Source organism: Nomascus leucogenys, chromosome 25, assembly GCF_006542625.1.
Source record: "Nomascus leucogenys isolate Asia chromosome 25, Asia_NLE_v1, whole genome shotgun sequence".
Taxonomy (NCBI): domain Eukaryota; kingdom Metazoa; phylum Chordata; class Mammalia; order Primates; family Hylobatidae; genus Nomascus; species Nomascus leucogenys.
In genome coordinates this window covers 28,084,065-28,109,940 of record NC_044405.1, presented here as the reverse complement: position 1 = coordinate 28,109,940, position 25,876 = coordinate 28,084,065, and the positions used below count along the sequence as shown (strand labels likewise).

The following is a 25,876-nucleotide window of genomic DNA, read 5'->3' as shown; positions in this document are numbered from 1 at the left end:
ACTGACAGCAACTCTGTCTTTAGACCTCTGGGACCCATGGACTCTGTTTCTAAGCAGCTTATGTAAATCTCTTTTTGCCAATAAGAGCTCCCCTTGTGTCCCTCACCGAACGCCCTGGAGGCTTGCCATTCCATGCATTCTGGATTATAAGCCTTATTTCTACTCCTGAACAAACCCAGTGTGTATAGAGATAATTCTCTCTCATGCCTTTTTTCTGCATTGACGTGCTCAAGGTTCACCCATGTTGCCGCATGTGTCCGCGCACCATTACTTCTTAGGGCTGGAGATTATTCGTCGTATGGATGGACCACACCTTGTTTATCCACTCGTCGGGTGAGGGACTTTGGACTGATTCCACTTTTTGGCTGTTGTGACTAATGCTGCTATGAACAGTCTTGCACAAGTTTGTAGGGACATATGTCATACTCTACTTCTGAGACTTTTAGAAACATAAACTGATCTCAATTCTCCCCTTGTTCAAATGCCTGGTAGTGTCCTCAGGGTGGTTTTAGGATGACATCATGCTCCATGCCACAGCCCACCTGATCTGGGCCAGGAGCCCCTCCCCAAACTCTGCCAGCCTCACCTGGCCCTGGACCCCCACCAAGCTCCGGGCACAGTGGTCTGCTCGCTGCTCCTCGACATAGAGTTCATTCTCCACCCGCCACCCCGCCCCTGCCGACCCCAGGCCTTCACTCACTCTCAACTCTACATCTTTTCAGGGTCACACCCTCAACACCACGACCACAGCTGCGTCACCATCTGGGCTGCTCAGGGCCTCTGAGTGCCACGCATTCTCTCCACAGCTCTAAGCACTGTCTGAAATTAGCTCACTTCTTTCCTATTTTTTGTCTTCTCTCTCTCCCTGAACCTGGGGCCCCTGAGGGCAGGGGCCTGGTCTCATTTGCCCTGGTAACCCCAGTTCCTCAGGCAGCATCTGGTTCATAGGAGGTGCTCAAGAAATATGCAATGGATGAGTAAACAAAAGACTGAGTGACTGGAAGCCCCAGAACCCGGGCCCGGCAGAGCGTCATTCCATAAAGCACCGGCCTTTACAAAGGCCTGGCTGTTCATGGACTGCCATGTCTGGTATGTCTGGGTGGGGCTTCACTGGCCTGGTTGGTGGGCTGATACTGAATTTGGGGTTTTCTCCTATATCATCAGAGCACATCTCCCCTCTCATACAGGAAGACAAATTCTTCCTTGGGTCTGCAAGACTTTTAAGACTTTTTTTTCTTTTTTTGAAACAGAGTCTCACTCCGTCACTCAGGCTGGAGTGCAGTGGTGTGATCTCAGCTCACTGCAACCTCAGCCTCCCGGGTTCAAGCAATTCTCCTGCCTCAGCCTCCCGAGTGGCTGGAATTACAGGCATGTGCCACCATACCTGGCTAATTTTTGTATTTTTAGTAGAGATGGGGTTTCACTGTGTTGGCCAGACTGGTCTCAAATTGCTTACCTCAGGTGATCTGCCCACCTCAGCCTCCCAAAATACTGGGATTATAGGCGTGAGCCACCATGCCCTGCCTGTGAGACTTTGTAATACTTAATACTAAGTTAGGTGTGCCACCAGCATATACACATAACCATTTTCCTCTCCTTTAAATAAAAAATGAGAAAGAACAGACAGATGGTACAGGGTCTGAGACAGAAAACCACTCTGGCCAGCAGCAGCATCGAAGGCACAAAGCAGCCTTTGGTTCTGCCAGGAGGCTGTTCCTCTGCCACTGAGAGAGCCCTTACCCGCATCCCAGTGGCTACAGACGCCAGCTTCTGCCAGCTCTCAGGAATGTTTTGCTCCTGATCCACTTCTGCATCTACTTCCTGATGCACTGGCTCCAGCCCAGCCGACATGCACGGCAGCAGAGAGATGGCTGTCATATCGGCTGCTCAAGCAGTCAGGGGCCAAGTGGAATCCTGGCACTGGGGAGAACGTTCACCACAGTGATGGAGCTAGTCTGTGATTCCGCTTGAAAAGCCACCTGCTAGGCGGCTTGTCTGCTCTCAGCCGGGCACCCTCATGCATCTGCAGTGGTGACAGGTGGGTCTTGTTGCTGTGGGCTGTCCCTATGCAATGGGCTGTAGCTGTCCCAATGCACTGAGCTCTATGCTCCAGCGGACTGGCCCAGACACATTGCAGCAGTTGGCAGAGCTGAGAGAGGAAGTGTGCAGTCCCCTGGCAGCCTCAGCTCAGGGCTGGCCTGCAGTCACGTCTGCCACACCACTGCTCAAAGCCATTCTCCTAGATGTGCCACACTCAAACGAAACAGATGCCACCTCTTCAGAGGAAGAGCTGCAAAGTCATTGATTTAAAGAGCAGCAAACTCATATCATCATTTCTTTCTTTCTTTTTGAGACCGGGTCTTGCTCTGTTGCCTAGCCAGGACTAGAACTCCTGAGCTCAAGTAATCCTCCTGCCCACAGACCAAACTGAAGGTAGACCACCTATGCTCATGTCCCAGTAACAAGACGCAGATGAACTAGGAGAGAAGGGAGCTTTTATTTCTGTAACCAGTTACAGAGAGAAGGCCTGGAAATTATCACCAGACCAACTCAAAATTACAGCGCTTTCCGGAGCTTGTATACCTTCGCAGCTATATGTCTACGTGTAAGTGTGCATTCATCTAAAGACGTAAGCGATTAACTTCGAATCTATAACTAAGATCTGAGTCCTGAAGACCTTCCTCTGGAGCCTCAGTGAATTTAATGAATCTAGCTGGGTCCAGGGGCTGGGGTGAAAACCCGGATCTGGCCTCCTGCTAAGTCATGGAGGTTTGGGGAGTTCCTTTAGTCTCCAATAAAGCTTGTTTGTGGAGGCCTGGGGAGTTTCTTCAGACCCCCAATACAACTTATTTAATCCTAAATGGGTCCTGTTAAGAATTCCTTTGCTATCTCCTCATGCTTTAAAGCCCAGGAAAGGTCTGGGCAAAACTCTTGGTGGGCTTCTGTTATATTCCAGCCTTTGTATAAGGGCGCTGGCTCTTTCAGCTTTTAATATTTAACTTCACCACTTGGTCAGCACTGAAACAGTTGTTATGGAGACCTGTGTTAGTGAGACCTGGCCTGCCGCACCCCCACCTCAGCCTTGCAAGTAGCTGGGACTATAGGTGTGTATGACCACAACCGGCTACCAAGTCCTATTTCTAAGGTGCATGGAAACAGTAACGGGAAAATTGAGGCTATTTTCGCAAACAAAACATTCAAGCAAACCATTTATAGCAGAATAAACAAATAAAAGCAGCCAGGCGCGGTGGCTCACGCCTGTAATCCCAGCACTTTGGAAGGCCAAGGCGGGTGGATCACAAGGTCAGGAGATCAAGACCATCCTGGCTAACACGGTGAAACCCCGTCTCTACTAAAAATACAAAAAATTCTCCGGGTGTGGTGGCGGGCGCCTGTAGTCCCAGCTACTCCGGAGGCTGAGGCAGGAGAATGACGTGAGCCCGGGAGGTGGAGCTTGCAGCGAGCCGAGATCGCAACACTGCACTCCAGCCTGGGTGACAGGGCGAGACTCCGTCTCAAAAAAAAAAAAACAAAAAACAACAACAACAAAAAAAACAAATAAAAGCAAGTACTATAGATTGCATAGCCCCCACCCATCAGGGGTCTGAGGCAGGACTCCAAAGGCAAATATACTGATATTTCTGCAGCCAAATTCATCATGCTAAGTGGAACAAATATCCCATAAACAGGATTACAGCTTGCTTCCGGCTGATTTATATAGTAATACAGTAGTTCATGAAATAGCAAGATAACCACATACCATAAATTTTCTAGTACTTCTTACTCCCAAGGACAATGTTCACTAAAGCTTCAAACACAGGTTCAAGTGAAGCTAAATGTCTGCGAAATAAAAAAAAAAGTTGTTTAAAAGCAAATAAAATTTCAAGACCCTCTAAATTTATCAGGCCAAAGGGGATGTTAAGCCCTGGAGACTAAGTCAGTAGCATATTTGCAAATTCTGCTTCTTAGATTACAGCTTAACTCTCTTCCCCAGGGTCCTTGTTCTGGACATGACTAGGAGAAACATGAAAAGCTGCAAAGTTATTGATGTTCTGAAAAGCTGCAAAGTCATATTGTCATATTTCTTTCTTTCTGAGACAGGGTCGGTCTTGCTGTGTTGTTCAGGCTGGATTGGGACTCCCCCTTTCCGGACCAAACCAATGTTCATCTTACATGTGTTAACTGATGTCTCAGGTCTCCCCAAAGTGTCTAAAACCAAGCTGTGCTCTGATCACCTTGGGCACATGTTGCCAGGACCTCCTGAGGCCATGTCACGGGCACGTGTCCTCAACCTTGGCAAAATAAACTTTCTAAATTAACTGAGGCCTGTCTCAAATGTCTGGGGTTCACACAGTCAACCGAGTGCACGTTAGTGGAGCTGTCCATCCTGTCCGAGCATTTGCAACTGTGTGAATGGCGGCCTTATGAGTGAACTTAGTCAGGAAGCCCTGCTTTCTGTTAATGGCAGGATTCCCCCTTCCCCCCAAAAAAGCATTTATATTCACTCTTATTGGAGTGTAAAACTCCCTTCACAAATCGAGGAGAGTAAATGTCAGAAACATTGCTTTTCAAAAGACATTCAGGAAAGGAATGTGTGGAGCAGCTGTGCAGAAATAACAAAATGTTCGTTTTTCTTCCAGACCAGCTTATCTGCAGTGAATTCCTGGCACTGATACAAAGGATTATTAAACCATGCAGAAAACATGGCTCGGGTTCCCAGTATATGTTCCCTTGCATACTAGCATACACCATTCACACCAGTGGCTTTTTCCAACCACAACTAGCTTTGGCCAGCATCATCCCATGCCTCTCCTCCTGGACGCCTATTGTGACTCTCCGCAACCATCCTGCCTGTCTAGAAAGGAGCACAGGTGAAGCTGCCTGACTCATCAGCTCCACAAACTTGTTCTGACTAAGGTTTTGTTGTTTTTTGGTTTTCAGACAGGATCTCTCTCTGTCACCCAGGCTGAAGTGCAGTGGCACCATCTTGGCTCACTGCAGCCTCAACCTCCCTGGGCTCAGTGATCCTCCTACCTCAGCCTCCAGAGTAGCTGGGACTACAGGCATGCACCACCATGCTTGGCTAATTTCTGTATTTTTTGCAGAGATGGGGTTTTGCCATGTTGGCCAGACTGGTCTCAAACTCCTGGGCTCAAGCAATCCACTTGCCTTGGCCTCCCAAAGTGCCGGGATTGCAGGCGTGAGCCACCGTGCCTGGTTGAGACTAAGGTTTTCAGAGGATACAAATCCATCAGTGTAATTTTCAGCTGTTTCCTGATCAGAAAAGAAGCCTTTCCACCACAGCTATGCAGATTGTTTTACACCATGACACTTCTTGAATATTCATGCGCACCTTTAAAGTTCAGTTCTTCCTGCTGTATTCCAGCTTCTTTCATAACCAACAAACCACTCCTTGGCATATGGTGACTTCTTCACTGCCAACTGGATTCCATCCATTCCTGGTCAAGATCTCCCTCCCTACACCACACCTCACTGGCCCTGTGTTTTCCATATTTCAGTGGCTCTTGGTAATCACAATTATTGTAAATTTTCAACTGTTTGTCTTTTTTTTAATAGAGAGGGGGTCTTGCTATGTTGGCCAGGTTGGTCTTGAACTCTTGATCTCAAGCAATCCTCCCACCTCAGCCTCCCAAAGTGCTAGGATTATAAGCATGAGCCACCACGCACAGCCCAACTGCTTGTCTTTTGATGGCTTCCCAACATCACTGATGGTTTCTGCACTATTGACAAAGAGAGTGTTTCCATGTGTCCTTCCCACAGTGAGCACTGGGTACATGTTACCCTTTTTGTATGAATTCACAGTGCAATTAAACCCATGGTCACAAAAAAGACAAATGCATTTTAAAAATTAAAACATACACATTGTCAGCAACCAGCAGAGGTGCCTGTAACAGAGGGAGTGCTGGGATGCTGCCAACACCTCGGGTCAGGTCAGCTTTCGCAAATTTTGGCACCAAGTTTACAGAAAAAAAAAAAGGCCTTTTCATTTTCACAGCTTTTGGCTTTTTGGAATGCTGATAAGGGCTTGTGGGTCTGTTCCATCATGGAATCATGATGAAAAGACAGAATTGGAGTCCTCAAAGCAACCCCAGCCTAGTAGGACAGGGATGTCAACACTGCATTAGAGCATCATTCAACAAGGGCAGTTTCTGATGCCTCATGGGCACCTACTAAGTGCCAAGCTTCGTCCACTCCTCAAAGGCAGGTTGGCTGATCCTATTAGCCAATGGAAACTCTGAGTGTAGAGAACTTCATAACGAAGGTCATGCAGCAGGAAGTGGCAAAGCAGGATATCAGATCCAGGTCTGTTCAACCTTTGCGGGTAAGGAGGGGAAGCTGTGAGAACCCAAAATGCATTGCACATCTGGGAGGGAGATGACTCCGAGGAGGCCTCAAGAGCCAAACTGGAATGCTGGGAAGGAGGGAGTGGGCATGGGCCCTGGAAGAACACACTGTGCACAGGTGGGAGGCTCCCAGGACCAAGAGCTGAAAGTTGCCCGGCACATTCCAGGGACTGGGAGCCATGGAGGGCTCCCAGCAAGAAACAGCAGGATCGAATCTGTATTTCCCACAGAGCCCTAGAAAAGGAGGCAACAGCATAGATACTGCTGTAGTGATCCAGGTACACTCAGGAATGGCCAAGAGGAGGAAAAGGAGCAGACATGGTTGAGAGAAGCCAAGGAATTAGAATGGATATGAATCAGACAACTAAGGGCAACCCAGGTGGTCTCAGGCTGTAGATGACTGGCATTTACTAAATGCTTGAACAGAACGTCAAGAGATGGGAGGAGGAGGATAAAATGAAGTCAGCTGGAGATATGTTGAGCTGAGGTGCCTGGCAGACTTCTAAGTGGAGCTCTGTCTTCCGAATTTGTGTCTGTGCACCTGCCACAGTATCTGACACATCAGACATGCCCCCAAAAATATAAGATGGATGGACGGACAGATGGATGGATGGATAGATGGATGGATGACTCAGTGGGATGGATGGATGGATGAATAAATGGGTGGGTGAAAGGACAGATGGGGATGGAGGATGATCAGTGGGATGGATGGATGGATGAATAAATGGGTGGGTGAAAGGACAGATGGATGGATGGATGGACGTCTGGGTGAGCGGATGGATGGATGGATGGATGGACTAACAGACAAATGGGTGGATGGCTAGATGAGCAGACAGGTGGGTGAAAGGACAGACATATGAATGAACAGATGAAGGGAGGAATGAATTCTCAACTTTAAATAATGAGATTTAGAAAATATGATTAAGTACAAAGTTTATTCAAGCCCAAAGCTTAAGGATGGCCACCTGGGAGCCTAGATTCACGTTCCCCTGAACAACAGATGCTCCAATTAGCAGCAGTGGGTTTTTTTTTTTTTTTTTTTTTTTTTTTTTTTTTTGAGACAGGGTCTCACTCTGTCACCCAGTCTGGAGTGCAGTGGTGTGATCACAGCTTACTGCAGCCTCAACCTCCCAGATTCAAGCAATCCTCTCTCCTTAGCCTGCCTCAGTAGCTGGGACCACAGGCACATGCCACTATGCTTGGATAATTTTTTTAAATTTTTTATAAAGACAGGCTCTCACTATGTTGTCTCAAACAAAAACAAAACAAAAAGTCCCACACTCCTGTCTCTCTGGGCCTGATAACTTTGGCACACCTCACATAGCTCAGACTACTCTGTGCTATTTTTTTCCCATTTCTCCCCTTTTCATCAAGACCTTTCAGAGAAGGCCTCATAGAAAAATGCAAATTGTTTTGGCTCCCTTTATGTTCAGGAGCTTAGTCCTGAGTTGCTAGGAAGGTTAATTATCAGATGGCCTCGTCCCACATAGGGGAGGGGAGACGTATTAAGCCATTCTTGCATTGCTATAAAGAAATAACCAGCTGGCTGCACTGGCTTGCGCCTGTAATCCCAACACTTTGGGAGGCCGAGGTGGGCAGATGGCTTGAGCCCAGGAGTTTGAGACCAGCCTGGGCAACATGGCAAAACCTCATCTTTACTAAAAATTCAAAAAAAATTAGCCAGGCATGGTGGTACATGCCTGTAGTCTCAGCCACTCGGGAGGCTGAGGTGGGAGAATCACCTGAGCCTCGGGGGGAGAAGGCTGCCGTGAGCCATGATTGTGCCACTGTACTCTAGCCTGGGTGGCAGAGTAAGAACCGATCTTGCATGAAAATAAATAAATAAATAAATAAATAAAATACCTGAAATTGGGTAATGTATAAGAAAAGTGTAATTGGCACATGGTTCTGCAAGCTTTACAGGAAGCATGGTACTGGCATCTGTTCAGCTTCTAGGAAGGCCTTAGGAAGCTGACAATCATGGCAAAAGGTAAAGGGGGAGTGGGCATGTCACAAAGGGAAAGCAGGAACAAGGGAGAGAGAGGGAGAGAGTGGCAGGTGAGGTGCCACACACTTTTAAAAGACCAGATCTCATGAGAACTCACTATCGTGAGGACAGCACCAAAGGGAGGGTGCTAAGCCATTCGTGAGAAATCCACCACCGTGAGTCAACCACCTCCCACCAGGCCCCACCTCCAATGTTGGGGATTATATTTCAATATCAGATTTGGGTGAGGACAAATATCCAAATTATATCAGGGAAGTATACCTCTCAGTGAGGAATCTGAAGAAAGCCAAAAGCCAAATTGGGATGGCATCGCAGGGTGGCACAAATGCGACCTCAGTCAGGTCATCAATTTATATAACTGCTGTTGCCTGTTGACTCATCTCTAGTCTTCAGAATACCATGAATTTGGTTTTCTTAGGAGAAGTAAAACAATGAGAGATACAGCCGGGCGTGGTGCCTCACGCCTGCAATCCCAGTACTTTGGGAGGCTGAGGCGGGTGGATCACTTGAGGTCAGGAGTTTGAGACCAGCCTGGCCAACATGGTGAAACCCCGTCTCTACTAAAAATACAAAAAATTAGCTGGGCGTGGTGGCGAGCACCTGTAATCCCAGCTACTCTGGAGGCTGAGGCAGGAGAATCACTTGAACCCGGGAGGCAGAGGTTGCAGTGAGCCAAGATCAAGCCATTGCACTCCAGCCTGGGCAACAAGAGTGAAACTCCATCTCAAAAAAAAAAAAAAAAAAAAAAAAAAGAGAGAAAGAGATACATAGTAGAAATATAATGCACATAAGAATTACAATCAAAGCCGGGCGCGGTGGCTCACACTTGTAATCCCAGCACTTTGGGAGGCTGAGGCGGGTGGATCACAAGGTCAGGAGATCGAGACCACGGTGAAACCCCGTCTCTACTAAAAATACAAAAAAATTAGCCGGGCGTGGTGGCGGGCGCCTGTAGTACCAGCTACTCAGAGAGGCTGAGGCAGGAGAATGGCGTGAACCCGGGAGGCGGAGCTTGCAGTGAGCCGAGATTGCGCCACTGCACTTCAGCCTGGGCGACAGAGCAAGACTCCGTCTCAAAAAAAAAAAAAGAATTACAATCAAAAAGAAATGTGTATGCCAGAACAGAAAAAAACAATTCAATTTATGAGTGAACTAAAAACATCATAAAGAAAATTAAAACCCAGCCCTTCTTTAAAGACTTGTTGTAGCCAGGAAATAATTAAGGATTGCAGGAAAATAATAAAAACTCAGAAACAATCATCAGGGCTGGAATCTATTAATAGGTATAAAATCGTTTTCTTCTGAAACATAATTTTTCTCTCTCAGATTCCCCATTTCTACCAAAGATAAATCTTAGTGGGACCAAGTTACTTGTAAAATAAGTTTTAGCATTGTACTCAGCTTCATTATTTGCATAAAGTGGAACAAGAATTATGACGGATCATAAAGGTTCTTTTCAAGTTGGCTTTGAAGGACTTTTCATAGAGAATTTCAGATTAGACTTTTTAATCTAAGGCTTTAAAAAGCCAAAGATTCATCTTCAGATTGTGCCTGTAACACCTGCATGAACTGGGTGAGTTCCTCTTTTCTCAAGGCCCCAAAATATTTGAGGTTCCTGGGCCTGTCAGAAAGGGGCATTACTTACTTACCTCAAGATCAGGAACCTTGTAAGGGAACTGTATAGATAAGGCACATGGCCACTCTTTCCAAGTAGCTTTTTATTGGCTCTGTTAAGCCAACCTGAATTCCTCAAAGCAGTCTGGTCATATCTGGAAATATGCCATTCCAGTCAAAGCCTGCTAGAACAACCAGTGTCTTCAGTTGTGTTCTGTTAACAAAGGAAAAAAAATTTTTACTAAAATTATGCAAATAATTATATCACAATAAAATAAGAATATTCATTCATAGTTTCTGAATTCTGGAGAAATCAGGTAGAAAGAAAGATAAATGCTTCAATTTTGCTCACAAACATATATTTTACCCAATTGCTATAAGCTCTAAACAGATTTTTTTTTTTTTTAAAGTTTTCGGCCAGGCGCTGTGGCTCACGCCTGTAATCCCAGCACTTTGGGAGGCCAAGGCGGGTGGATCACCTGAGGTCAGGAGTTCGAGACCAGCCTGGCCAACATGGTGAAACCCCATCTCTACTAAAGGCATGGTGGCACACACCTGTAATCCCAGTTACTCAGGAGGCTGAGGCAGAAGAATCGCTTGAATCCGGGAGGCAGAGGTTGCAATGAGCCGAGATTGCACCACTGCGCTATAGCCTGGGCAACAAGAGCAAAACTCCATCTCAAAAAAAAAAAACAAAAAAGTTTTCTTAACTCTCGAAAACAAAACAAAAAGAGTTAGCAATGTTTCGACAAAAAAGTCATAAAAATAATTTCAGTCCAGTGTAATTAATTATTGTAATGCCTGATGCTGGGTTAGCAATCTTCATGAATGCATCAGTTTTTCATTAGCGTTCTGGAAGTTTTTACCTAGTCCAATGGTATGATATCTAAGTTTATTAGAAACCTGTATTCAAGAGTACTTCTCAGTGTCCTTTCCATGAATTTCCTTGAAGAAAAGATAAACTTTGGACTGTAGCTGATTGTAAACCACTTTTTCTTTTTCTTTTTTTTTCTTTTTTTTGAGATAGAGTCTCCCTCTATTTCCCAGGCTGGAGTGCAGCAGTGCAACCTCAGCTCACTACAATCTCCACCTCCAGGGTTCAGGCGATTCTCCTGCCTCAGCCTCCCGAATAGCTGGGACTACAGCTGTGAATCCATCTGATCCTTGACTTTTTTTGGTTGGTAGGCTATTAATTATTGCCTCAATTTCAGAGCCTGTTATTGGTCTATACAGGGATTCAGCTTCTTCCTGGTTTAGTCTTGGGAGGGTGTATGTGTCCAGGAATTTATCCATTTCCTCTAGATTTTCTAGTTTTATTGTGTAGAGGTGTTTATAGTATTCTCTGATGGTAGCTTGTATTTCTGTGGGATCAGTGGTGATATCCCCTTTTCATCTTTTATTACATCTATCTGATTCTTCTCTCTTTTCTTATTAGTCTTGCTAGCGGTCTATCACTTTTGTTGATCTTTTCAAAAAACCAGCTCCTGGATTCACTGATTTTTTGAAGGGTTTTTTGTGTCTCTCTCCTTCAGTTCTGCTCTGATCTTAGTTATTTCTTGCCTTCTGCTAGCTTTTGAATGTGTTTGCTCTTGCTTCTCTAGTTCTTTTAGTTGTGATGTTAGGGTGTCAATTTTAGAACTTTCCTGCTTTCTCTTGTGGGCATTTAGTGCTTTCCAGCTTTGTTCCATTGCTGGTGAGGAGCTGCGTTCCTTTGGAGGGGCAGAGGCACTCTGATTTTTAGAATCTTCAGCTTTTCTGCTCTGTTTTTTCCCCCTCTTTGTGGTTTTATCTACCTTTGGTCTTTGATGATGGTGATGTACAGATGGGGTTTTGGTGTGGATGTCCTTTCTGTTTGTTAGTTTTCCTTCTAACAGTCAGGACCCTCAGCTGCAAGTCTGTTGGAGTTTGCTGGAGGTCCACTCCAGACCCTGTTTGCCTGGGTATCAGCAGCGGAGGCTGCAGAACAGTGAATATTGCTGAACAGCAAATGTTGCTGCCTGATCGTTCCTCTGGAAGCTTTGTCTCAGAGTGGTACCTGGCCATGTGAGGTGTCAGTCTGCCCCTTCTGGAGGGTGCCTCCCAGTTAGGCTACTTGGGGGTCAGGGACCCACTTGAGGAGGCAGTCTGTCCACTCTCAGATCTCAAACTCCGTGCTGGGAGAACCACTGCTCTTTCCCATCCTGGCTAAATGAATGACTTATTTTACACAGACCTGTGATCCTATTTTGATATTAAATGTTTTCTTTTTTCCTTCTTTTTTTTTTTTTTAGATGGAATCTCGCTCTGTCACCCAGTCTGGAGTGTAGTGGTATGACCTCAGCTCACTACAACCTCCGCCTCCTGGATTCAAATGATTCTCCTGCCTCAACCACCCAAGTGGCTGGGATTAGAGGTGTGCACCACCACACTCGGGTAATTTTTGTATTTTTAGTAGAGATAGGGTTTTGCCACGTTGGTCAGGCTGGTCTTGAACTCATGACCTCAGGTGATCCACCCACCTCGGCCTCCCAAAGTGCTGTGATTATAGGCGTGAGCCACTGTGTCCGGCCATATTTTGATATCAAATGTTTAAAAACCTTTGATATTTGACATACTTCCCAAAATCAATTTTTTTTTTTTGAGATAGGGTCTCACTCTTTTATTCAGGCTGGAGTGCAGTGGCACAGTCATGGCTCACTGTAACCTCTCCCTCCTGGGCTCAAGCATTACTCCCACCTCAGCCTCTAGAGCAGCTGAGACTACAGATGCATGCCACCACACTCGCTTAATTTTTTTTTTTTTTTTTTTTTTTAGTATTTATTGATCATTCTTGGGTGTTTCTTGGGGAGGGGGATGTGGCAGGGTCATAGGATAATAGTGGAGAGAAGGTCAGCAGATAAACACGTGAACAAAGGTCTCTGGCTTTCCTAGGCAGAGGTCCCTGCGGCCTTCTGCAGTGTTTATGTCCCTGGGTACTTGAGATTAGGGAGTGGTGATGACTCTTAAGGAGCATGCTGCCTTCAAGCATCTGTTTAACAAAGCATATCTTGCACCGCCCTTAATCCATTTAACCCTGAGTTGAGACACAGCACATGTTTCAGAGAGCATGGGGTTGGGGGTAAGTTTATAGATTAACAGCATCCCAAGGCAGAAGAATTTTTCTTAGTACAGAACAAAATGGAGTCTCCTATGTCTACTTCTTTCTACACAGACACAGTAACAATCTGATCTCTCTTTCTTTTCCCCACATTTCCCCCTTTTCTTTTCGACAAAACTGCCATCATCATCATGGCCCATTCTCGATGGTCGCTGTCTCTTCAGAGCTGTTGGGTACACCTGCAGAAAGGCTGTCACTTCACACTTGGAAGGTTGCACAGCGGCCAGGCAGAGGCGTTCCCCACTTCCCAGAGGGGGCGGCCAGGCAGAGACGCTCCTCACATCCCAGACGGGGCGGCCGGGCAGAGGCGCTCCTCACTTCCCAGACGGGGCGGCCGGGCAGAGGCGCTCCTCACTTCCCAGACGATGGGCGGCCGGGCAGAGGCGCTCCTCACTTCCCAGACGATGGGCGGCCGGGCAGAGGCGCTCCTCACTTCCCAGACGGGGCGGCCGGGCAAAGGGGGTCCCCACATCCCAGACGATGGGCAGCCAGGCAGAGACGCTCCCCACCTCCCAGACAGGGCAGCGGCCAGGCAGAGGCTGCAATCCCAGCACCCTAGGAGGCCAAGGCAGGCGGCCAGGAGGCGGAGGCCGCAATGAGCCGAGACCACGCCACCACACTCCAGCCCGGGCAACACCGAGCACTGAGTGAACGAGACTCCACCTGCAATCCCAGCACCCTGGGAGGCCGAGGCAGGCAGACCACCCGAGGCCAGGAGCCGGACACCAGCCCGGCCAACACGGCTAAACCCCATCTCCACCAAAAACACAAAAACCAGCCAGGCGTGGTGGCGTGCGCCCACAACCCCAAGCATCTGGCAGGCTGAGGCAGGAGACCCACGGGAGCCTGATGCAGGGAGGCTGCAGTGAGCCGAGATCACGCCACCACATTCCAGCCTGGGCAACAGAGGGAGACCGCCACAAAGAGAAAGAAAAGAAAGAAAGAGAGAAAGAGAGAAGGAGAGAAAGAGAGAGAGAGAGAAGGATGGGGTGGAAGGGAAGGAAGGGAAGGAGGGGAAGGACTCGGCTTAATTTTTAAATTCTTTTTTTAGGGATGAGGCTTGATCATATTGTCTAGGCTGGTCTTGAAATCCTGGGCTCAAGTGATCTGCCTTCCTTGGCTTCCCAATGTGCTGGGATTACCAGTGTGAGCCACTGTACCCACCCAAAAATCAAATTTCAAATTCTAAAATTAAGTCTTTTTGACCTGAACTAATATGGACATAACCTGGACATAACAAATAGAAACGCCTGGAAATCCAAATAGTAGGCTTACTTGGTATGTTAGAATCATACAGGAAGCATTGTCAAATAAACAATAGTGTTTAACTTTCTTTGAGTTATATGTGTATGACACAACTATAAATGTGTGATTAATATTTGTTCCAAAATCATATGAGATTTCTAAAATTTTGATATGTCCTGGTATATGTTATCAGTCATAATTATGATTATGATGTTACATTGTTGGATGCCACAGAAATAACCAATTTTCCTTGTCACAGGCATCTTTAACTATGGTTACTATAAGTCTTTTGTCATCCGTAGACAATTATTGTTTTACTTTGATTCTTTTTGAAAAGTGGTTTACGGCCTGGCATGGTGGCTCACACCTGTAATCCCAGCACTTTGGGAGGTCAAGGCTGGTAGATCACCTGAGGCCAGCCTGGCCAACATGGTGAAACCCCGTCTCTACTAAAAATATAAAAATTAGCCAGATGTGGTGGTGGGCACCTGCAGTCCCAGCTGAATGCTACCAGAGGTAAAAGGAGGAGCTGGTACCATTCCTTCTGAAACTATTCCAATCAATAGAAAAAGAGGGAGTCCTCCCTAATTCATTTTATGAGGCCAGCATCATCCTGATACCAAAGGCTGGCAGAGACACAACAAAAAAAGAGAATTTTAGACCAATATCCCTGATGAACACTGATGCAAAAATCCTCAGTAAAATACTGCCAAACGGAATCCAGCAGCACATTAAAAAGCTTATCCACCATGATCAAGTGGGCTTCATCCCTGGAATGCAAGGCTGGTTCAACATACGCAAATCAATAAACGTAATCCAGCATATAAACAGAACCAAAGACAAAAACCACATGATTATCTCAATAGATGCAGAAAAGGCCTTTTGACAAAATTCAACAGCCCTTCATGCTAAAAACTCTCAATAAATTAGGTACTGATGGGACATATCTAAAAATAATAAGGGCTATTTATGACAAACCCACAGCCAATACCATACTGAATGGGCAAAAACTGGAAGCATTCCCTTTGAAAACTGGCACAAGACAGGGATGCCCTCTCTCGCCACTCCTATTCAACATAGTGTTGGAAGTTCTGGCCAAGGCAATCAGGCAGGAGAAAGAAATAAAGGGTATTCAATTAGGAAAAGAGGAAGTCAAATTGTCCCTGTTTGCAGATGACATGATTGTATATTTAGAAAACCCCATTGTCTCAGCCCAAAATCTCCTTAAGCTGATAAGCAACTTCAGCAAAGTCTCAGGATACAAAATCAATGTGCAAAAATCACAAGCATTCTTGTACACCAATCACAGAGAGCCAAATCATGAGTGAACTGCCATTCACAATTGCTTCAAAGAGAATAAAATACCTAGGAATCCAACTTACAAGAGATGTGAAAGACCTCTTCAAGGAGAACTACAAACCACTGCTCAACGAATTAAAAGAGGACACAAATAAATGAAAGAACATTCCATGCTCATGGATAGGAAGAATTGATATTGTGAAAATGGCCATACTGCCCAAGGTAATTTATAGATTCAATGCCATCCCCATCAAGCTACCAATGACTTTCTTCACAGAATTGGAAAAAACTACTTTAAAGTTTATATGGAACCAAAAAAGAGCCCGCATTGCCAAGACAATCCTAAGCCAAAAGAACAAAGCTGGAGGCATGACGCTACCTGACTTCAAATTATACTACAAGGCTACAGTAACCAAAACAGGATGGTACTGGTACCAAAACAGAGATATAGACCAATGGAACAGAACAGAGCCCTCAGAAACAATACCACACATCTACAACCATCTGATCTTTGACAAACCTGACAAAAACAAGAAATGGGGAAAGGATTCCCTATTTAATAAATGGTGCTGGGAAAACTAGCTAGCCATATGTAGAAAGCTGAAATTGGATCCCTTCCTTACACCTTATACAAAAATTAATTCAAGATGGATTAAAGACTTAAATGTTAGACCTAAAACCATAAAAACCCTAGAAGAAAACCTAGGCAATACCATTCAGGACATAGGCGTGGGCAAGGACTTCATGTCTAAAACACCAAAAGCAATGGCAACAAAAGCCAAAATTGACAAATGGGATCTAATTAAACTAAAGAGCTTCTGCACAGCAAAAGAAACTACCATCAGCGTGAACAGGCAACCTACAGAATGGGAGAAAATTTTTGCAATCTACTCATCTGACAAAGGGCTAATATCCAGAATCTACAAAGAACTCAAACAAACTTACAACAAAAACACAAACAACCCCATCAAAAAGTGGGCAAAGGATATGAACAGACACTTCTCAAAAGAAGACATTTATGCAGCCAACAGACACATGAAAAAATGCTCATCATCACTGGCCATCAGAGGAATGCAAATCAAAACCACAATGAGATACCAACACACACCAGTTAGAATGGTGATCATTAAAAAGTCAGGAAACAACAGGTGCTGGAGAGGATGTGGAGAAATAGGAACACTTTTACACTGTTGGTGAGACTGTAAACTAGTTCAACCATTGTGGAAGACAGTGTGGCGACTCCTCAAGGATCTACAACTAGAAATACCATTTGACCCAGCCATCTCATTACTGGGTATATACCCAAAGGATTATAAATCAGGCTGCTATAAAGACACATGCACACGTATGTTTATTGCGGCACTATTCACAAGAGCAAAGACTTGGAACCAAGCCAAATGTCCATCAATAATAGACTGGATTAAGAAAATGTGGCACATATACACCATGGAATACTATGCAGCCATAAAAAAGGATGAGTTCATGTCCTTTGTAGGGACATGGATGAAGCTGGAAACCATCATTCTCAGTAAACTATCGCAAGGACAAAAAACCAAACACCGCATGTTCTCACTCATAGGTGGGAATTGAACAATGAGAACACTTGGACACAGGAAGGGGAACATCACACACCGGGGCCTGTTGTGGGGTGGGAGGAGCGGGGAGGGATAGCATTAGGAGATATACCTAATGTAAATGACGAGTTAATGGGTGCAGCACACCAACATGGCACATGTATACATATGTAACAAAGCTGCACGTTGTGCACATGTACCCTAGAACTTAAAGTAAAATAAAAAAAAAAAAGATTTCAAAGAGCAAACTCTTTTACTCTAAAATAGAGCAGAGACTCAGTTTCCAATCAAGAGACATAATAAAGATAGCATGAGGCAAATTCTCCCAGCCCCCTTTTTTTGCAATTTATTCAAAAGGTAAACAAATCTTTTACTTTTTTTTTTTTTTTAGATGGAGTCTCGCTCTGTTGCCCAGACTGGAGTGCAGTGGCACAATCTCAGCTCACTGCAACCTCCACCTCCCGAGTTCAAGTGATTTTCCTGCCTCAGCCTCCCAAGTAGCTGAGATTACAGGCATGTACCACCACGCCTGGCTAATTTTTGTATTTTTAGTAGAGACAGCGTTTCACCATGTTGGTCAGGCTGATCTTGAACTCCTGACCTCAAGTGATCCACCTACCTTGGCCTCCCAGTGTGCTGGGATTACAGGTATAAGCCACCACACCCAGCTTACTATCTCTTATTAATACAACATGAAATTCTTATTCAATGGAGAAAAAATTTAACTTTTATATTAGTTTATTATCAATCATCTATTCTCAGTCAGCTTTGACCATACAAAGTAAGATTCCCAAAAACCTTTTATAAACTCTTACAATTTTCTTTCTCCTAATTTTTAAAATAACAGTGATAGGGTCTCACTATCCTACCCAGGCTGGTCTCAATCTCATGGTCTCAAAGTGCTAGAATTACAAGGATGAACAACCATGCCCGGCCCAACTCTTATTAATTTTCTATTAAAGAGTACATCAATACTCCAAGAAAACCTACTGTTCAGACACAGGGGCCCAGACTCTGGCCTAGCATTACTGTGCTTTTTTTTTTTTAGACTCAGACTCCCTCTGTCACCCAGGCTGGAGTCCAGTAGCGCAATCTCGGCTCACTGCAAGCTCCGCCTCCCGGGTTCACGCCATTCTCCTGCCTCAGTCTCCTGAGTAGCTGGGACTACAGGCACCCGCCACCACGCCTGGCTAATTTTTCTTTGTATTTTTAGTAGAGATGGGGTTTCGCCGTGTTAGCCAGGATGGTCTCTATCTCCTGACCTCATGATCCGCCCACCTTGGCCTCCCAAAGTGCTGGGATTACAGGCGTGAGCCACCGCGCCCAGCCAAGCAGTCCCTTCTTTAAGCCAATTAATTATAGCATTTTCATATATTTTGGTAGTGAAATATCACATACACATGACACATATAAACATATAGACGTACAGACAGAAGCAGATCTTATAGTTTTTGTAAAGAATCTTCTCTCCAATTCCCCATTTCTACCAAAGATAAATCTTAGTGAGACCAACTAACTTGTAAAGTAAGTTCTGGCATTATACTTAACCTGATTATGCTCTCAAATAGTTTTTATCTCCCCCTTTTACATGATCCCTAAGCAACTGTTAGCTAGGCAACACTAAATTGGCACTTCTAAAGGGATGACTGAGGTGAAACAAAGTAGAAAAAATTCACATCTCAAAAGCACAGAGCTGAATTCAAACCAAGGAAGAAGGGTGTAGGTAGAAGCCTAGTTGTAGGAGGCAAACCACCTACGTGCCAAGGCAAGAGACCGAGGGCATGAGCTGTTCCAGTATAATAAAATATATAAAAGAACAAGAGTTATACTAGATCTAGATCACAGACATGATTATATATGAATATCATCAATCATTAGTTGGTAGTAATTACTCTTTATTCCAATATTATAATAATTCTCGCTCTATAATCACAACCTAGGAAAAACCAGGCCATACAGACATAGAAGCTGAGGGGACATAGTGAGAAGTGACCAGAAGACAAGTGTGTGAACCCTCTGTTATGCCTGGACAGGGCCACCAGAGGGCTCCTTGGTCTAGCGGTGACGCCAGCGTCTGGGAAGACGCCCGTTGCCAAGCGGACCATGGTCTAGTGGTAGCGTCAGTGTCAAGGAAAAACACCTGCTACTTAGCAGACCAGGAAAGGGAGTCTCCCTTTCCCCATGGGAGTTCAGAGAAGACACTACTCCTCCACCTCTTGTGGAGGGCCTGACATCAGTTAGGCTTGCCTGCAGTTATCCAGAGGCCTAACCGTCTCCCTGTGATGCTGTGCTTCAGTGGTCATGCTCCTAGTCCGCCTTCATGTTCCATCCTGTACACTTGGCTCTGCCTTTTAGATAGCAGTAGCAAATTAGTGAAAGTCTCTGATTTGCAGAAATAATGGAGCAAGTTGTCTCTCTCTCTCTCTCTCTGCCTTGGCTGCCAGGCAGGGAAGGGCCCCCTGTCCAGTGGACACGTGACCCACGTGGCCTTACCTATCATTGGAGATGACTCACACTCTTTACCCTACCCCTTTTGCTTTGTATCCAATAAATAACAACACAGCCAGACATTCAGGGCCATTACCAGTCTCCATGTCTTGGTGGTAGTGGTCCCCCAGGCCCACCTGTCTTTTATCTCTTTGTCTTGTGTCTTTATTTCTACAATCTCTCGTCTCTGCACATAGGGAGAAAAACCCACCGACCCTGTGGGGCTGGTCCCTACACCTAGCGAAGCTCTGAGGTTGCCAGGAAAAGTATCTCCACCAAAGGTAAGGTCTGTGATGTAAACTGTAAGACAGTGTCTTCAGCCAATGTCTTCCCCACCATCTTCAGTTTTGAGCAGTTTGGGTGCAGGGGGGGAGATGCCCTTACAAATGGAGATTTCCTTCGTATATATAAATGTTTTTTACAAAGAGTTTCAAAATAGCCAGCTAACGGCCGGGCGCGGTGGCTCACGCCTGTAATCCCAGCACTTTGGGAGGCTGAGGCGGGCGGATCACGAGGTCAGGAGATCGAGACCATCCTGGCTAACGCGGTGAAACCCCATCTCTACTAAAAATACAAAAAATTAGCCGGGTGAGGTGGCAGGCGCCTGTAGTCCCAGCTACGCGGGAGGCTGAGGCAGGAGAATGGCGTGAACCCTGGGGGGCGGAGCCTGCCGTGAGCCGAGATCGCGCCACTGCACTCCAGCCTGGGTGAAAGAGCGAGACTCCGTCTCAAAAAAAAAAAAAAAAAAATAGCCAGCTAAATGCTAGAAAGCCATACCTTGGAGATCAAAGTTACACAAGGGTCTGCATTAGTCAGGGTTCTCCAGAGGGGCAGAACTAACAGAATAGACATATATATGAAGGGGAGTATATAGGGAGAACTGGCTCACACCATCACAGGGTGGAGTCCCATGATACGCCATCTGCAAGCTGCAGACGAAGGAAGCCGGGAGTGGCTCGGTCGGAGTCCAAAAGCCTCAAAAGTAGGGAAGCCAACAGTGCAGGCTTCAATCAGTGGCTGAAGGCCTGAGAGTCCCAAGCAAACCACTGGCGTAAGTCCAAGAGTCCAAAGGCCGAAGAACCTGGAGTCTGATGTCCAAGGGCAGGGGGAACGGAGGAGGCATCCAGCACGGGAGAAAGATGAAAGTGAAACTGCCTCTGCAAAAATTACAACTGAGGAAATGACGACAGTGAAAGAGATCAGACCTACCCGACTCCATCTTGCTTCTAACCTTTAGGCTGTCTTTGTTCACTCCTGGGCACAGGCCAACTAACCTTGGGAAGGAATTTAGCTTATAGTTTGACTCTGAAACAAAATTGATAATAGCCGCTTCCCAGAAAGATCCCCTTCTTGCCTAGGAACCAGTCTGCCTTTGTAGGACTAACAAATTAGCTACAAGATTAGAAATTTTAAGGCCCAAGATGGCTACCTTCACATTAGTACCCGTGTGAAGTCGGCAGGGACGGTTCCTGTCGCCTTGAGGGCCATATCTGGTCCTCATTCTTGGGTTTATTTGGTGTGCTGTTGAAGGGGGAGACTAGAGAAATGGCAGGGAGCCTCTTATGTGGGGCAGGTAGGCGCCTGTGGGACTGGGTATGGCATGCAGAAGCTTCTGTCTTGGTGTTCCTAGATTGATCGGTACAAGGCTCACCCTCCCACCCCCCAAAGTAGTTGATCCTTGCAACGAGAGGAGGGCCATGTTCAGAGTGTATGACAACATCAGGATCCTGGGAAACTTTGAAAAGCACCCCAAAGAACTGATCAGGGACCCCATATGGCTTCGAGGTTGGAAGGGGAATGAATTGCAATGCTGTATGCAAAAGAAGAAAATGGTTGGAAATAGAATGTTCGCTGATGAGCTGCACAACCTTAATAAACACATCAGCTATCTCTACAAACACTTTAACTGACATGGGAAATATCGATAGAAGAGAAAGCTGAGAACTTCAGAAAAGGCTCATCTGTCACCCTGGAGAAGGGAAGCTGTACTTTTCCTTATGAGGAAACGGCTTTGTATGCTCTCTGTAATAAAATGGGTCTTCTTTGAAAAAAAGAAAAAGAAATTTTGATTTAAAGGTCATCCAGCCTCTGGCTGTGAGTCCAAACCTCCCGAAATTGCTCCTGGGGATAACGTCACCATTGTAATCCGAAGATCAGTGCTTGAGGTATTCTGCAAGACCCTGTACTCGATGGATCAGCTGATACCACACAGACCGGCTATCTGGCTCAGCCAGTTCTGCCGTCGCACTCAGGAACAGAAGATGGCAAGGAACCCTCACTTTGCCCTCCCTGTGATTCCATCTCCAGCCGGATCAATCAGCACTCCCAGTTCCTGAGCCCCTGCCCCCCAAATTATCTTTAAAAACTCCGATCCGCAAATTCTTGGGAAGTCTAATTTGAGTAATAATAAAACTCCAGTCGCCGGCACAGCTAGCTCTGTGTAAATTACTCTTTCTGCATTGCAATTCCCCTGTCCCGATAAATCCGCTCCATCTAGGCAGCCTGCAAGGTGAACTCATTGGGTGGCTACAAAAGCCAGAAGACTCAGCAAGCCAGCTTCTCTCACCCTCCTGTCTGTACTAAAAATACAAAAAATTAGCTGGGCATGGTGGTGGACACCTATAATCCCAGCTACCCGGGAGGCTGAGGCAGGAGAATCGCTGGAACCTGGGAGGCAGAGGTTGCAGTGAGCCAAGATCGTGCCATTGCACCCCAGCCTGGGCAACAAGAATGAAATTCCATCTCAAAAAAGAAAGAAAAAGAAAAGAAAGAAATCTTGCTAGCTGCACATGGAGTACAATCCACATTTCTGTCCAGCCATATGTTCTAGGACCTCAGCTTCTCAGCTGAGCACCTATACATAAAGGTCCAAAAGCCCTGTATGCCCCCACAGACAGGAAACTACAAGAAATCAAAAGCTGTTCACAGAATGAAAAAGGATGAATAAAAAATGTGTTCCCCAAAAGGTCCAGAGTTACAAGAATAATTTAAAACAAACAGGCCGGGCGCGTTGGCTCACGCTTGTAATCCCAGCACTTTGGGAGGCCGAGGCGGGCGGATCACGAGGTCAGGAGATCGAGGCCATCCTGGCTAACACAGTGAAACCCCGTCTCTACTAAAAAATACAAAAAATTAGCCGGGCGTGGTGGCGGGCGCCTGTAGTCCCAACTACTTGGGAGGCTGAGGCAGGAGAATGGCATGAACCCGGGAGGCGGAACTTGCAGTGAGCCGAGATCGAGCCACTGCACTCCAGCCTGGGCGACAGAGCGAGACTCCGTCTCAAAAAAAAAATAAATAAATAAATAAATAAAACAAACATGGCCAGGTGCAATGGCTTGAACCTATAATCCCAGCACTTTATAAGGTGGAGGCAGAAGGATTACTTGAGGTCGTGAGTTCGAGACCAGCCTGGCCAACATAGCAAAATCCCATATTTACAAAAATAAAAATTAAAAAATTAGCCAGACATGGTGATGCCCACTTGTAGTCCTAGCTACTTGGGAGGCTGAGGCAGAAGGATCACTTGAGCCCAGAAGTTCAAGGTTACTTTGAGCTATGATAGCACCACTGTACTCCAGCCTGGGTGACAGAGCAAGACCCTGTCTCTAAAAATAAAAATGAAAAAGAAACAAAACTGGCTGGGCGCAGTGGCTCACACCTGCAATCCTAGCACTTTGGGAGGCTGAGGCGGGCAGATCACCTGAGGTCAGGAGTTTGAGACCAGTCTGGCCAATATGGTGAAATCCCGTGTCTACCAAAAAACACAAAATTTAGCCAGGTGTGGTGGTGCATGCCTGTAATCCCAGCTACTCAGGAGGCTGGAGCAGGAGAATTGCTGAAACCTGAGAGGCGGAGGCTGCACTGAGCCAAGATCGTGCCACTGCACTCCAGCCAAGATTGTGCCACTGCACTCCAGCAAGACTCCGTCTCAAAAAAAAAAACACAGGACTGGAAATTGAACCCAGGCTGCAAACATGAAGGCAGAAACTCATAGCCTCTGGCCCACAGGCTGAAGCACTCACAAATCCTGCGGGGGCTCCAGAGCAGGCAGTTAGAGCATTTAAAGGGTTTTAACTTGTTTCAGATCTGATCTCAGCTGAACTAATTCTCTGGATGTTAGCATTTTATTTTTTTAATTTCCCTCCCTCCCTTCCTTCCTTTCTCTTTTTCTTTTTCTTTTTGGCAGCATCTCGCTCTCTTGCCCAGGCTGGAGTGCAGTGGCACCATCTCAGCTTACTGCAACCTCCACCTACTGGGTTCAAGTGATTCTCCTGCCTCAGCCTCTCGAGCAGCTGGGAATACAGGCACATGCCACCACATGTGCTTTTAGTAGAGATGGGGTTTCACCATGTTGGCCAGACTGGTCTTGAACTCCTGACCTCATATGATCCACCAGCCTTGGCCTCCCAAAGTGTTGGGATTACAGGCGTGAGCTAACATTTCTTTTCTGGCCTATTTCTTTTCTTTTTATTTTTTATTTTTGTTGTTGTTGTTGTTGCTGTTTTGGGTTTTTTTGACACGCAGTTTCCATCTTATCACCCAGGCTGGAGTGCCATAGCGCCGTCTCGGCTCACTGCGACCTCTGCCTTCCGGGTTCAAGTGATTCTCCTGCCTCAGCCTCCCAAGTAGCTGGGATTACAGGAGCCCGCCACCATTCCCCGCTAATCTTTTTTTATTTTTAGTAGGGACGGGTTTTCACCCTGTTGGCCAGGTTGGTCTCAAACTCCTGACCTCAGGTGATCTGCCCTACTTGGCCTCCCAAAGTGCTGGGATTACAGGTGTGAGCCACCGCGCCCAGCGTCTGTTCCAAATTTAAATATACTTTCCCCTTTTTGAGAGAAGAAAATGTGTGCATTGTGGAATTCCAAAAACACTGCTTAAGAGATGTATGGGAGCTGAGGGAACAGGCAGAAAGAGATAAGTTTGGATCATCCCAGAGGCAGAAGGAGAAGCAGCAGCTGGAAACAAACAAGAGAAAGCCTCCACGGTCTGTTTGTTTGTTTGTTTGTTTGTTTGTTTCTGTTTTGAGTCTCTGTCGCCTAGGCTGGAGTACAGTGGCGCAATCTTGGCTCACTGCAACCTCCGCTTCCTGGGTTTCATGGGATTCTCTGCCTCAGCCTCCCGAGTAGCTGGGATTACAGGCGCCCACCATCATGACCAGCTAATTTTTGCATTTTTAATAGAGATGGGGTTTCACCATCTTAGCCAGGCTGGTCTTGAACTCCTGACCTCGTGATCCACCCGCCTTGGCCTCCCAAAGTGCTGGGATTATAGGTGTGAGCCACCTCACCCAGCCTGAAACTACTTCTAAATTTTAAAAAGAACTGTGGACGGCTGGGCATGGTGGCTCACACCTGTAATCCCAGCACTTTGGGAGGCCGAGGCTGGTGGATCACCTGAGATCAGAAGTTCGAGACCAGCCTGGCCTACATGGTGAAACCCTATCTCTACTAAAAACACAAAACATTAGCCAGGCGTGGTGGTGGGTGTCTGTAATCCCAGCTACCGGGAGGCCGAGGCAGGAGAATCGCTTGAACCCGGGAGGCGGAGGTTGCAACAAGCTGAGATTGTGCCATTGCACTCTAGCCTGGGCAACAAGAATGAAACTCCGTCTCAAAAAAAAAAAAAAAAAAAAAAAACAAAAAAAAAAAAAAAACTAGCCAGGCAAGGTGGGGGGCGCCTGTAATCCCAGCTCAGAAGAATTGCTTGAACCCAGGAGATGGAGGTTGCAGTGAGCCAAGATCACGCCAATGCACTCCAGCCTGGGTAACAGAGCAAGACTCTGTCTCAAAACAAACAAAAAAAAGAAATATTTCAGATAATCTTTTGTTTTCTTCTTGCAAAGAAATGACTTCATCAGAACTTCTTTTAGAAGCTTCTAAGTATCATTGAAAAATAGCTCTCTCAGTATTTAAATTTTAGATGCAGCTTTTTCCTATTGAGTGCATAAACTAATTCAGGTATTTTAAAGGCACCCCATTTTAGCTATTATAGTCTGGGGTCTTCATGGGTTAAGTGAGACCATGTTTCCAGATATTGACAGAAGGTGGCACCATAAGCATTGTCCATGAATCCAGCTGCCGTTTCTGCAGATGGATGTCTCTTTTAGAAGCACAAGTGCCCATAATTTAGATTTTCCTTCTGAATA

General features: G+C 46.0%; 1 protein-coding gene and 1 pseudogene across 4 annotated transcripts in view; one reads left to right on the top strand and one right to left on the bottom strand.

Annotated features, from left to right (window-relative positions):
- The window catches only part of CRYAA (crystallin alpha A), a 59,946-nt gene that overhangs the window by 31,116 nt on the left and 2,954 nt on the right, over window positions 1-25,876 (bottom strand). For 2 of the 4 annotated variants that reach the window (XM_030806052.1, XM_030806053.1), the window contains exons 2-4: window positions 10,023-10,201; window positions 3,761-3,840; window positions 1,741-2,023 (exon numbers count right to left, since the gene is read on the bottom strand). The gene's annotated coding sequence lies outside the window, so the exon portion shown is untranslated. Of the gene's footprint in view, window positions 1-1,740; window positions 2,024-3,760; window positions 3,841-10,022; window positions 10,223-25,876 lie in introns of those variants that run through there. The other 2 variants (XM_030806054.1, XM_030806055.1) reach the window with 2 other exon arrangements.
- Window positions 21,248-22,246, top strand: LOC115833134 (annotated as a pseudogene).